General features: G+C 43.6%; 1 protein-coding gene across 2 annotated transcripts in view; it reads left to right on the top strand.

Annotated features, from left to right (window-relative positions):
- NR2E1 (nuclear receptor subfamily 2 group E member 1) overlaps positions 1 to 14,342 on the top strand; it is a 118,093-nt gene that overhangs the window by 81,937 nt on the left and 21,814 nt on the right. The gene's annotated exons all lie outside the window — the stretch shown is intronic.

Consider the following 14,342-nt stretch of genomic DNA (forward strand, 5'->3'; position numbering starts at 1 on the left):
ACAGTCATCAAGACAGCATGGTACTGGCACAAAGACAGAAATATAGACCAATGGAACAAAACAGAAAGCCCAGAGATAAATCCATGCAGCTATGGACACCTTATCTTTGACAAAGGAGGCAAGAATATACAATGGAGAAAAGACAGTATCTTTAACAAATGGTGCTGGGAAAACTGGTCAACCACTTGTAAAAGAATGAAACTAGAACACTTTCTAACACCATACACAAAGATAAACTCAAAATGGATTAAAGATCTAAAAGTAAGAACAGAAACTATAAAATTCCTAGAGGAAAACATAGGCAAAACACTCTCTGATATAAATCACAGCAGGATCCTCTATGACCCACCTCCCAGAGTAATGGAAATAAAAGCAAAAATAAGCAAATGGGGCCTAATTAAACTTAAAAGCTTTTGCACAATGGAGGAATCTATAAGAAAGGTGAAAAGATAGCCTTCAGAATGGGAGAAAATAATAGCAAACGGAACAACTGACAAAGAATTAATCTCAAAAATATACAAGCAGCTCCTGCAGCTCAATTCCAGAAAAATAAATGACCCAATCAAAAAATAGGCCAAAGATCTAACTAGACATTTCTCCAAAGAAGACATACAGATGGCTAACAAACACATGAAAAGATGCTCAACATCACTCATTATCAGAGAAATGCAAATCAAAACCTCAGTGAGGTACCATCTTATGCTGGTCAGAATGGCTGCTATCAAAAAGTCTACAAACAATAAATGCTGGAGAAGGTGTGGAGAAAAGGGAACCCTCTTACACTGTTGGTGGGAATGCAAACTAGTACAGCCACCATGGAGAACAGTGTGGAGATTCCTTAAAAAACTGGAAATAGAACTGCCATATGAACCAACAATCCCACTGCTGGGCATACACACAGAAGAAACCAGAATTGAAAGAGACACATGTACCCCAATTTTCATCGCAGCACTGTTTACAATAGCCAGGACACGGAAACAACCTAGAAAGCCATGGTACATATACACAATAGAATATTACTCAGCCATTAAAAAGAATGCATTTGAATCAGTTCTAATGAGGTGGATGAAACTGAAGCCTATTATACAGAGTGAAGTAAGTCAGAAAGAAAAACACCAATACAGTATACTAATGCATATATATGGAATTTAGAAAGATGGTAACGATGACCCTATATGTGAGACATCAAAAGAGACACAGATGTAAAGAACAGTCTTTTGGCCTCTGTGGGAGGGGGCAAGGGTGGGATGATTTGAGAGAATAGCATTGAAACATACATATTATCATACATGAAACAGATCACCAGCCCAGGTTCGATGCATGAGACAGGGTGCTCAGGGCTGGTGCACTGGGATGACCCTGAGGGATGAGATAGGGAGGGAGGTGGGAGGGGGGTTCAGGATGGGGAACACATGTACACCTATGGCTGATTCATGTCAATGTATGGCAAAAACCACTACAATAATGTAAAGTAATTAGCCTCCAATTAAAATAATTAATTATATACACACACACACACACACACACACACATATATATACACACTTTCAGGCTCCTGTGAATCAAATGAAAAATAACTCAATGGGAAAATGAGAAACATCATAAACAGGTATTTCACAAAAGAAAATATAAGTGGCTAATAGCACAAGGGCCTACTGTATAGCACAGGGAACTATATTAATATCTTGTAATAACTTGCAATAGAAAAGAATCAGAAATATATATATATGTTAAATCACTTTGCTGTATACTTGAAATTAACATAATATTGTAAATCAACTATACTTCAATTTTTTAAAAAATAGATGACCCACAGACACCTGAAAAATGTTCAGCCTTATTAGTAGTCAGAAAAATACAAATTAAAACTAGAGATAATTATCTGACATGAATAACAAAAATTTTTAAATAACCCAATAATAACTGTTGACCAGGATGGGAAGCAGGATCTTCCCTGGTGGTCCAGTGGTTAAGAATTCACCTGCCACTGCAGGGGACATGGGTTGGATTCCTGGTCCAGGAAGATTCCACATGTCACAGGGCAACTAAGCTGGTGCATCACAGCTACTGATGCCCACATGCCTAGAGCCCATGCTCCACAACAAGAGAAGCCACTGCAGCAAGAAGCCCACACACTGCAACAAAGAGTAGCCCCTGCTCCCCACAACTAGAGGAAGCCTGAGAGCAGCAATGAAGACACAGTGCAGCCATAAATAAATAAATAATTTTAAAAAGGACAGAAGGCAACAATAACTCTTATTACCTCCTGGTGGGAATGTAAATTAATAAAATCATCAAGGGAAACAGTTTGAGTAGGTAATAAGGCTGAATAAGAAAGCAGTTCTACTCCTGGGTTTATATACTAGAGAAATTCTAGCATATGTATATAAGAGGCATGCACAAGAGAGAATCTGAGAGATAAGAGATAGAGAAAGGGAAATGGAAGAAGCCAAACATCCATTCCTAGTAGTGAGGGGCAAGCACCTGTGGCGTGCTCACACAGTGGATTACTACCTAACAGTGAGACTGAAGAAGCCATACTGTGTGAGTGTACAATTCATTTAATACCAAAACTAAACACAGTATTGGGAGAAAAATCACTGAAGACTATGTTATATATCATTATATAACATACATAATTATTTAGAGATACATACATAAGTAGTAAAATTATGAAGAAAGCAAGCAAGTGAGTAAAACACAATTCAAGGTGGTGATTATTTGTGGTGTGTTGGTAGGGAGGAGAGATGCAATCCAAGAAGCGCAAAGGAGTCTCCTTTTAGATACTACTGAGATTGTTTTTTCTAATGTGCTGCTAGGATAGAGCAGTCATTTTATTTCATTCTTTAGTGGCTCAGTCATGTCCAACTCTTTGTGACCCCATGGACTGTAGCCCAGCAGGGTCCTCTGTCCATGGAATTCTCCAGGCAAGTATACTGGAGTGGGTTGGCATTCCCTTCTCCAGGGGATCTTCCCAACGCAGGGATCGAACCTGGGTCTCCTGCACTGCAGGCGGATTCTTTACCATCTGAGTATAGATATATTCGTACAGTATTTTATATGTATGATACAGTCACAATCAAATGTTAGATACATGTTAAGATCTTAGCTTCATTCTCTTATTGATTTAAATCTAGTCCATCCCTGAGTCAAGTGCTCCTTCATTTTGACTTATGACTATCATATTCTAGATCTGGAGCTAACCTTGCACCTGCTCTACCATTATCAGAAGTCAGGTTTCTGTCCTTTTCTGGCAACCTAAGCCTGGGGGTACTAAGATCATCATCCTTTCCAGCAGTATTTGCATAGCCAGTAAATGTGAGAGGAGAAAAAAAGAGTTTAATTATAATCAAATTTCCAGGAGCTTCTTTCCTTTAATGATGTTCACATAAAGTGACTCCAGAATAATTCAAGAGAGTAATGTAGGCCTTGAAAGCTAACCAGAGTGAGTGATGGAAAGACTTGATGCCAGTATGTCACCCCTTTTAAGAGTGGACCTTATCAAAATCATTTAGTGTCCTCCTCTCAGAAGACCTTCGTTGGTAAAATAAAAATGATAAGCAGTTGTGCTGGGTATTCTTAGAAGCTGTGGTCATAAGCTCACTATTAATAGATAGTAGAGCCTGTCATCAGTTCTGTCTAAACCTACACATTGCTGTTAAATGATTCCTTCAATGTGGAAGTTTTATCACTGACTCACACTTGTATTTTCATTTTTCATCCTAATAATGTGTTATCGCAGTCTTTACACACTCACTCAACTTTTGCTGACATGGAAAAAGCAAAAGATCCTGTCATTTGTTTTATTGGAATTTGCAAAGGCATCAATAAACTAAAATCATAGCGAGAATTGGTGGGGATAAATGTTGATTTCCAAATGGGAATTCAGAATATACAGTGTAGTAACAGCTGTTCTAGATTTCCACCAGAGATTAGCAGATAAGGTACTACTGAAATTCAGAGTTGTGACATCTTTAGATAAATATTTGCCCTTAATTTTCACAGCCTCTGATTCAAAAGAAATCTACAATGGCTCAGATTCTGGCCAGAGAAGATCATTTTAAATCTACAGTTTTAAACTGTGGTTGAAAAGGAGCCCAGGTTGGATTCTGTCAGCAGCTGTCTGCTGCTATTGTTTTCTGTCATCAATGTCTAGGTCTTTTTGTCTCCAACCATGGTTAAGCCTATCCTTGAAGGCATTCCTCACCCCTCTTATTGAGCCTGCCACAGATTCAGCACCTGCCATCAGAGCTCCCCTCTCACTGTGCCAGTACCCTAGCCTGATGCCTTTGGAGGGTTAGGTATTTAAGACTTCAGTTAGCCAGACTCAGAGCACAAAAATGCCTGCAGGTTCAAGACAAGAAGCATTCCCCCATAAAATAAAAACACTGGGATATCATCTGTTAGCACATGCCAGCCCTTCACCCAATAAATGGCTTCCCTTACACCAGCACTTAGTGGTGCTTCCTTCCTGTTGATTCACTTGGGAACCTGGTCCTCGAAGAAGAATGCACCAGTCACTTGTATGCAACCACTGCCAACCCAGCTTAGGACTGTGTCAGAGAGGCTTCTGCACTCCTATTTTGAAAGGAAACAAGAAGAGATGAACTCCTAGTTCCTCCATAAGTGCTTTTCATACCAGTGACAATATTAATCCTACAATTTGGTTTTCTTAAATTACTGCCACTTCTTGCACTACTGTGTATCTACAAAGTAATTAGATATCTTTTCCCATATATTACATGGGCAAGTCCACCTCATAACTTCATAGGGATGGTGAAGTCTTCCTTTGGGGCCCCCATCCTGGTATCCTGTCTCCCTCATCTGCTCATTGATTTAGGAATCTGCCTTCCCAACTTGTGTGTAAACAGAGAGCAAACTCGTTTTTGTCTCCCTTCTATCAGGACCACAGTAGTTGTTCAATCTGATGAATGGTCACACGAGGTACCAAGCCGACGTTTCTTTTCCTTCCTCCTAAACCACTTGCCAATACTTCCGCGAACCTAGAGCTTTCAACCCTCACAGGGTCCTTGCCATCACCTCATCCGCATTTTCTGAAGCTACTAGGCCTCGGGCAGGGATCTAGGGTCCTGCCTGGAAGGTGAGTTCGGCCAGGAGGTGGCCGCGGAGGCGGGGACAGGGACGCGGCAGCCACACCCACGTCCCTTCCCACTCCGCGGCTCCCCCACGCCCCTATCCTTCGAGCCTCCCCCCACCCAATCCCCCCACCCTTGCAGCAAGACTGAGGCAAAGGAGCAAGAGGAGAATCTTGGCCGCGGCCCCCTCCCCCGCCTTATAAAAAAGAAATTGACTTTTGTTTGGAGTTTGTGAAAAGTGGGGCTCGGGGCCCAGTCAATGGGGCGCCCCGCGGTGCGGGCTGAGTGGAGCTAGCGCGAATCGCTCAGCCGCGGCCCCAATTAATCCGCCCTTTGTGCGGCCCGCCCGGCCGCCCCCGCCGCAGCAGCACCAGCGGCCCATTGTTCGGCCTCGCCGGGCCGCGGGATTTACCCTTTTCAAACAGCCGGTTTTGTCCACGGCAGTTCGAGCGGAAGTTTCTCACTGACAATTTGCCCCAAATAGATAGATTTGTCAGAAGCGACCTTCGGGAAGGAAGCAAAAAGCCACCGGCCTGAAGGTTGGGCCGAAGACTCGACGTCCCACCCGCGGTCACGCCGCCCTCGGCGCCCCTAGCCCAGCGGCCCGAAGCCCCTCGGGGGTCCCTGATCACCGGCACCGGCTGATAAGACACTTCGAGGACTGATCTCCATTTACCCATCTGTAAAATGGAACAGCTTGGCGCTTGCAAGCCGTAAGTCCAGCGCTTTGGGTCAGTTATCGCGTACAGCGTTCATTTCCTCTCTCCCCTCTCACCTCCTTAAAAAAAAAAAACAAAAAAAAAAACACTGTGAGAAAATAAAACCTTTCGCGACCTCAGGGACGACTTGAAACAGCCTTGAAGGTGGGTCTTGGTAACAAGTTCCGGATTACGCACGTGTTGTTTCTCTTCTGCCCTCCGGCTCCTCCTTAACAAAGATGTCAACCGTGCTAAATCACAGGTGGTGCCTTTGTAAGACCGACTATTGTCCCCTCATAAGTCAAGATATAAAACGCTTTGTACTGAATGGGTCGTGATCTGGAGCTCTCAACTTGGGAGTCAGGCTGTTAAGATTTTTTTTTCCCCACCCACCAGAGCCGCTCTTCCCCCAAATGACCTCTCTTAATAAGCAAAATCTAAAGGTGGGGGGAACCCAACATGCTGTTGATGAATAGTTACTGATTTCTTCACACTTAATGGCAAGTATGAGTCTTTTAAAATACCAAACAGTTCTGTGAATTTTAAGCAGAACTGAATTGTATTAATCAGTTGATGGTTTGATCATTTTCTATCACTAGAGGAGAAATACAAAGGTTGGGACTCTACAGCTTCTATTTTTACTGTACTCAGGCAATCTCTTTCTTTAGAAAATTTCCTGCTAGTTGCACATGAGAGAAAAAATTTTAAAATCTGTTTTTTGTTTATCCATCAGGTGAATACACACTTCAGCATCATACAGAGGAAACCCTAGGTGGTCTTTAACAAGATTTCAGTGGTTAAGAGCTACAATTTAGAGAAGATGACAATACATACACAGTGTCAATAGTATTTAAACAAACATCCCAGACAACAGAATAATGATTATTAACTATGATGCTTTGGGCTTCTGACTAATTTCCCCTGCCTGTCTGCAGCCAAACAGCTGCAGGATTTCCACACACACCCCTTCCTTAAAACTGTTTATGTGCATCATTTTAAAAATTGCATTTAACAACCATATCCTTCAAACAGTCCTTCTGTGTGGAATGGTTTAGTAATAGTGACAAAGCCAGTAGCAAGAATGTCTTTCATGCTAAAAGGACTCTAACAGAAATCAACTCCTTCAAAAGATTTTACATCTCTTGAAATGTGGACCAGTGTCTGATGCTATATGTCCTGCAGCATGGGGTTACATGTCTAAATAAGCTCTTTAAGCCTACTCAACATTTGCACAGCATTTTCAAAAGTGATTAATTTTACAACTATCCTGAAGTGTACACCTTCCTAGGATTTGAAAATATTATAGAAATCAAAAGAAAAGTTAATCCAGTTGGCAAAAAAAGAAAAGGTAAGATTATTTTGTGTAATTCCTTTCTCACTTCCAGACAAATATTAAGTTTTAAAAATTATTTTAGTGATCAGGACATTAAAATGAGTACATTACTTGTACACTCCCAACATACAACTCCAAACGCAGTTGCTAATGCAACTAGAAAACATATATTTAGGGATCCAAATATGTGCTATTATGAATACTTGGGTAATTATACATTATTTTAGCTAATCATAAATGTATGGATTAAAGTTGAATTACCTCCACTGTTCTCATTGTCGTTTAGCCTTTATTAAGCATCTCCTTGTACTAAAAGGTGGTCAAAATAGCCTTCAAAAAAGGCATCTAAATAGTTATATCTTATCTTTAGAGAGATAAATATATGTTGTACATGGTACATGTGGGCATTTCAAATATCTCATTATTCAATATCCTTGTCTGAAAAAAACAGTAGATTTCAAATATTTCATCTATTCCAAAATCATGTCAGTTACACCTGAAATTTTAGAGCCTGGGAGAAATGTCTGCAGCCTACCTCCTGGGTTGTGCAGTGCTATACCTGAAAGGCCAAATCCTCCTCCTCTCAGCAGGCAATCATCTTATGCCCTGAAGCATGAGATCTGATTACCCCTATCATCATCTTAGCTTGCATAGATACAGATGTTATTAACGGCTGTAGTTTATCCAACCCTTTTTAAAAACGCAGCTGCAGCATTTGACTTGGGGACCTCCTGTGAATCCCACTGGTTGACTCCGTCTTGCACAAAACACGTGGGGTTGGGGGGAGGGAGACGAGAGGGGGAGGTTTGTTTTGTTTTGGAGGATTTTTTTTTTTTTTTTGACTCAGACTTCCCTAAATAGCCACTCGGCATCTTTGTAAGTGATGTGAATTCTGAAATTACTTACTAGAATAGGGGGACAACAGAGTACTGTGTGAACTAGATCATTTAGAAACAAAGCATACTAGAATGTAAGCTTTTCACTGCAATGGCAGAGATGGATATGTGGTCCTGATAAATGTATTGACTGAATAAAGAATTGAATCTCTAGTTTATTCTCAAATACATGAGTGACATTTAACCCAGGCTATCCCATTTTACATAACAATTGTTTCTACTAGTGTAATCTGGATAAAGCAGGTTCTCAACCTGCTGTGGAGGGAATAGAGAGGTGTTTTTAAAATCTGAAAGACCCAGATTGACAGTCCACAGTGATCAAATTCAGTGATTAATTGTTCAGCCTAATCACTGACCTTTTTCTCTGCACCTACAATTAGTGTCTCTAAGTAGTTCCTCTTGTAGCCTACATCATCCCCTCTACAGAATAAAAAGAGACCTCATATGTCTTCTATCCATTTGGACAAGCAAATTTTAAATACTTACAGAGGGAGAGTTTGAAGAAAAATCTGTTAAGTGGAAGAGTCTGAAGTTCCAGAAATACTGAACTATTCCTTCAAGATGCACAAAACACTTTTCTTAATTCTGATTACTTCTCTTGTGAGTGAAATTGCCTTAATTGGAGCTTCTAGAAGCCCTCCTAGGAAATGAGAGGTAGCTCAGTGCAATGGAATTAATATTTCAAAGAGCATAAGACTCAGCAAGAAGAAATCTGGGTTCTGGGATTGGCCTTTGTCTCTAGAAGAGTGACTTAGGACAAGCTTTGTCTCTAAGGGTCTCAGTTTCCTCATCTGTAAAATGATGAAATTGGATGAGTACTGATCTCCAAGGTTGCTTCTAACCTGTATGCTCTATAATTCTGGGCTAAATGGAAGCCAAGTTGAACTGTGCAGTTCACAGGAAATTAAGAGGTTGAAGGAGGCTTGGTGGCCAATGGTTCCCTGCATGTAGTCTGCTTTCTTGTTTCTCTAGTCATAATTTTGTTTTAGAAAATAAAAAATTGCCTCTTCCCAAGGTTTGGGGTCTAGAGGACCTGTCCCTACTCCCTATCCTCCCCATTGCTGGGGCAAAGCAAAAGCAAGTCCCTCACCCAGTCTCAGCTTTCTTTGTGAGTACCATGAACCAGGACCACTATTACAGCCCACATTTATCAAGCAGTGGTATGTGCCAGAGTGTTAGGGCTTCATGGAGCTCCCTGTCTAGTTGGAAAGCTGGGTATCCCTTACATGTCCTCTGAACTTTTTGCTCTGGTGATTAGGAGCAAAGAAACGGACATAAAAAAACAGGCAGCTTTTTCTCTATTGATCTATCTTTCTGGGGAACACCATTTTCTTTTTCTTTTGCTCCTAGTAACATCTCTGGTTGTTTCTGTTTTAAATACATTTCAGGTGTGTCATCTTATAGGGAGGGATACCAGGTCTTAAAGCAGTTTGACATGAGAGCCATAATAAATTCTTCCTGCAACAAGGCAGGATACAAACAACTAAAATATTATATGTAGGAAATAAAAGTAAAATATGGGAGAAAGATGTTTCCATTTGCTTATTCTTGGGGCCAGATGAATATAAAAGCGCAGTGAGACTCTAGAAGCTTCTAATCCTCAGCCTGCCCCTAAACTTGAATTTCTTCTGCTGATGTGACCCTAAGAGAATGTGTGAATAAATATAGAGACACAATGTGTTATTTGTTAAGAAAAAAAATGAGCCCATCACACAGGGCATTGTCTTATTGTTGCTGCTGTTAGCACCAATACTAGATGGTATGAGAGAGGAATGGGTGCAGGGGTGCTATTAGTGAGGAGTAACAGACAATTAACAGAGTTCTAGAAAATGTCAAGGAAAAACTCTACAACTCAGCACCAGTTGAGTTCTAGAGCACATGGGTCTCTTTTCTGGGTTGTTCTCAGTGTTTATGGGTAGAGTTACCTAATAGGAACCAAACAACTTGTAGAGAGATCCACAACAGACTCAGGAGCAAGCCTGACAAGATTCACTTACTGAGCCCTCACTGAGTACCTGCTTTATATTGGACACTCTGCTCCATGACCCACCTTTTCTCTAACTCCCTATCCACGTAGGAAGCAACAACCAACCGTAGGTTGCATTATGACCTGGAGGCAAATGAAAATCAACTCTCTCTTTAGAGTAAACAAATAAAATTTGTGTCAGAGTGTCTTTTGGAAGCTGAACATCAAACCTCAGTCAACCTTAACTGGTAGATTTTTGCCAGATGTTTTCTGGGTCTGGGTATTTCTCAACTCTACTTGTCTATGAGGTGAAGGGAATTTTAAAGGAATGGATCTCTAGAGGTAGGATAACCTCTGAGAGGGAGCTGATCACTGGTTGAGGAGGGGAGTCTGTTCCACACCAACTTTAGGTCTGCTTGCAGATGGGAAAGCTTTTCCTTTCTTCTTTACTGTTTTAATTTAGTGTATTGGAAGAGAAAGTTAATGGAGAAAATGGTACCGTTTTTTAGGGAAGCTAAGTGAGTGGAGATCTAGGGGTCAGACCCAGATAATCTGATGCTAGAGGAGTGTCCTGCACCCCTGCACCTCTCATGCAATCTAGTTCACAGGACTCTACTTCCCCCCTTCTTTTGTTGTTCTAGAACGTTTTTAAAACTAAGTATAGTTGATTTATAATATTTCGGGTGTATAGCAAAGTGATTCAGCTGTATATGTAACATTTTTTCAGATTCTTTCCCGTTATAGATTACTATAAGATTATTGAATACAGTTCCCTGTGCTATACAGTAGGTCCTTGTTGACTATCTATTTTATGTATAGCAGCGTGTATCTATTAATCCCAAATTCCTAATGTATCCCCCTCCCTCCATTCCCCTTTGGTAACCGTAAGTTTGTTTCCTATGTCTGTGAGTCTATTTCTGTCTTTCTGCTTCCCTGTTTAAATGAGGAGACAGAGGATTAGTAGGAGAGTGAGCTATGGTAGGAGACAATTTTCAGAGGCAGTAGATTCCCCTAACTCATAACCAGTTTTCCAAGGGGCACTGACAGCCTGCCCAACTCCACACTGATTTAGGGTCCCTTGGATATTTTTCCAAAACGTCCTGTATTTTCGTCCAGTCCAAAGCACTTATAACATTTTATGAATCTGCTCTCCCTGTGATTCCTTGAAAAGGGGGTCATGTCATGAATCTCTGGCACATAGTGGGTGCTCAGTGTTTGATGAATGGGCTGGATTGCTGCATGGCGAGAGAGACCCCTTGATTCCGTCATCCTTCTCACGGTCTTATTTCTTATCTCCTGGACAAAAATGTAATCCTGTAATAAAAGATGTCTTCCCTGTGTTCTTTGCTTCCCTTTTGTTGAGAACCCCATTCTCACAAAAGGATAGAGGAAATTAGAGACTACGTTTGGACCTGGTCAGAAATTCTTCAGAACCTCTGGGGTATGACCACCCCTTTCCAAGCCAACTTTATAAACCTATCCTTAAAGTTAATATCTTGTCTGTGTTAAAAGGTGTTTCTGATACATGGCATTTGCCCTTTACCAATCACTTTTCATTGTGGACTCACAGGGAAAAAAATCTTTGAAAGTTAAGGTTGAACAGGACTTAATCATTTTACAGATAATTACCTGGAGCCCAGAGAGGTCTAGTCACTTGCCCAAGTTTACACAGCTTGTTGGGACAGAGCCTGAACACCCCCTCCACCTCCCCTCCCACCCCCACCCCCCATCGGCCACACTCTCTGGGCTCCCAGTGATTTAGCCTTGCTGTGTCTCCAGCTATTTCTTGGGAAGTCCGCAGGCAACTTCCACCTTCATTCATTCGCCCAAGGTTTCCACAGCACATAATAGGAATCAGGCAGCGTACTTGAGTCCATGGACACGAAGATGAAAAGTAACAGTCCCTACCTTGCAGAGTCTTTCTTCTCTGAGGTCCGACCTCAAGAGTTCCAAGTTTCTGCACCTTAGATCTGAAGTCCCCGTGTCCTGCAGCAGCTTCCAGTGAGCAGAAGCCAGTGAACACTCGGGTGCCAGGCTCCTCCTGGACCTGGTGGGCAATTGGGCCCTAGCCCCTCCTGCCTACCCTGGATCTTGTAGCTGCCGTTGCCACCAAACCAATCATGCCAGAAAGTCATCATGATGATTTCAGAACTGCATTGTGATTTATGCAAAGCGCGCAGATAATTACAGCCAGGCGCACAGAACACAGGACGGACATGCTGTGGGTGTGTGTGCACGTTGTGTCCTCTGCCAGGGCTGGATGGTGTGTGTGTGTGTTTCTATTTGGTGGAATTCTTGACACCCTGTGAATCGAAACCAGTGGCAGGAGAAAGAGGAGACATTCCCATTTTCACTTTGAGACAATTGGTGAACCTCAGGAGTATTTTCAACAAGTTTAGGTGCCTATAACTCAGCCGGTGGGGCGAGTGTCTGGAGTAGGGAAATCAGCCTTTAGACCCTCTACCACAGTCGGTCCTCCTACCTCCAAGCCACTGCGCCTGCAAAGCCACGTTCAGGTCTCCTGGTCACAGACTCCTAAACTTCTACCTTGAAGACGGGCAAGGCCGAATCTTCCACGCCAGCCTTCATCTTTGCCCGAAATAAATTATTTGGACTCTTTAAAGTTCTCTAGCTTTAACCAAGCTCCCCTCTTTGCATCCACACGGTGGGTGTTTTGGTGGTGACGGCGATTGTGGTAGCGGTGGTCGCAAGTGTATTTCTGAAAGTCATAATCCCAGTGTCCAAAATAGAGCCTGGAATGGTAACTGCGTTTCTGAAACGCCGCGGGGAAATAATTTCGTTTTCTAGGCGCGGAGTTTGAGTTTGTACTACTTCTCGGGCAGGGCCAGCTGAGCACAAGTCTGCCCAACTTGATTGTCAAAAATGTTGACTTACTGCCCTGTCTCCTAAAAAACCCTCAGGATTATGGCTTTGTATCTCATTTCCCTGATCTCCTTCCACTTCGAAAAACAGAGGAGGTACAACTTGGGAGGTAGTCATCTCCTGTCTTGCTCTTTCTGGGTATCCCCAGACCTGGGTCCTGCTTGCTGCGCAGCACTAGCACCTCGAGGCGTGCGCGGGCGGGGGCTCCAGGCCCAGCCCAGGCCTCTGCGGAAAGTTGCGGTCACGTGCTGTGGCAGCGAACGGGGGCGCACAGCCAGCGCCCCTGAGCCTCCGGGGCCGAGGAACTGCTGCTCCCTCCAGAGTCCGGGGGCGGGGCGGGAAAGGGAGGAGAGGACGGGACGCAAACACTCACTTGCACACACATACTCAGACCGAAAGCCTGGAGAAAGTGAGATCCGAAGCGGGCGGATAGAATTGCGGAGTGCTAGTATCTGTTCACCTCCCCCAGAGCGTGCGCCGAGGGCCGGAGAGCAGGAGATGTGACCCTTGACCTTCGGCCAAGCCCACGCCAGGAGGTGAGGCTGGCAAACTCTTGTTCGACAAGTTCAAGCTGCTGGGAGAGCTTAAATAAGAATTAATCTCTTAGAGCTCGGGGATCACTCTCTAGGCGTGCGCTCTCCCGGCGCAGAACAGAAACCAGGGCACGAGAGAGCACAAGAATCGCGGGAAGGCGGGCAGGAGGAGTAGGAGACTAAGGCGGGGGAGGAAGCTCTCCAGAATCCCCGAACCCTGAGGGGAGGGGCCGGCAAGCGAAGCCCGCTGGGGACGAGCTGCGGGAGGGAAGCAGCTCTACCCTCCCGAGTGCAAATGCAGAAATAATGGAGGCGAAATTGCTTCGCCCCGCTCGGGATGGGCTTTACTTCTGCAAGCCGGCAGCACCCTCCCGGCGGCTGGTGCCCAAATGTACAGCGCGAAGGCCACGGGAACTCGGAACCTCCAGCAAACCCCATCCCAGGCCCCAAGTCTGCACACAGCGTCCTCGCAGATAACTTTCCGTAGATAGTTGCAAAATGAATAATTACTCACCTCGGACCAGATCCAAGTTTTACCCAACAGAAGGGGCACGGGACCAAGAATGAACCAACTCACATGGCCATATCCGGCGTGCATAATCACACACAAACACACAGCCACCCAGTTCTTCCTTGAATCTGTCTGGCCCTCTGCAGAGGAGGAGGAAAGCGTTTTGAGAAAGCTCCGGCTTCCCTCCCCTTCCCCCTTGCCATGAATATAATAATAATTCATTTTTTTACTACAAGAGCAGCACCGTCCTCACCGAAGCACCCGCACAGAGCCACACTCCCATATTCACACTTAACTCCTCAGCTCCGAGAGCGCCTGCATTTTCTTTGGGAGCCGCTTGGAGGTTCATTAATATCATTAGCATTTAACCCCCTCCCTCTTTCCATCCCCTCCCCGCACATGGCTGACGTCAGACCCCGCCAGGAG

This window comes from Cervus canadensis, chromosome 20 (genome assembly GCF_019320065.1).
Source record: "Cervus canadensis isolate Bull #8, Minnesota chromosome 20, ASM1932006v1, whole genome shotgun sequence".
Taxonomy (NCBI): Eukaryota; Metazoa; Chordata; class Mammalia; order Artiodactyla; family Cervidae; genus Cervus; species Cervus canadensis.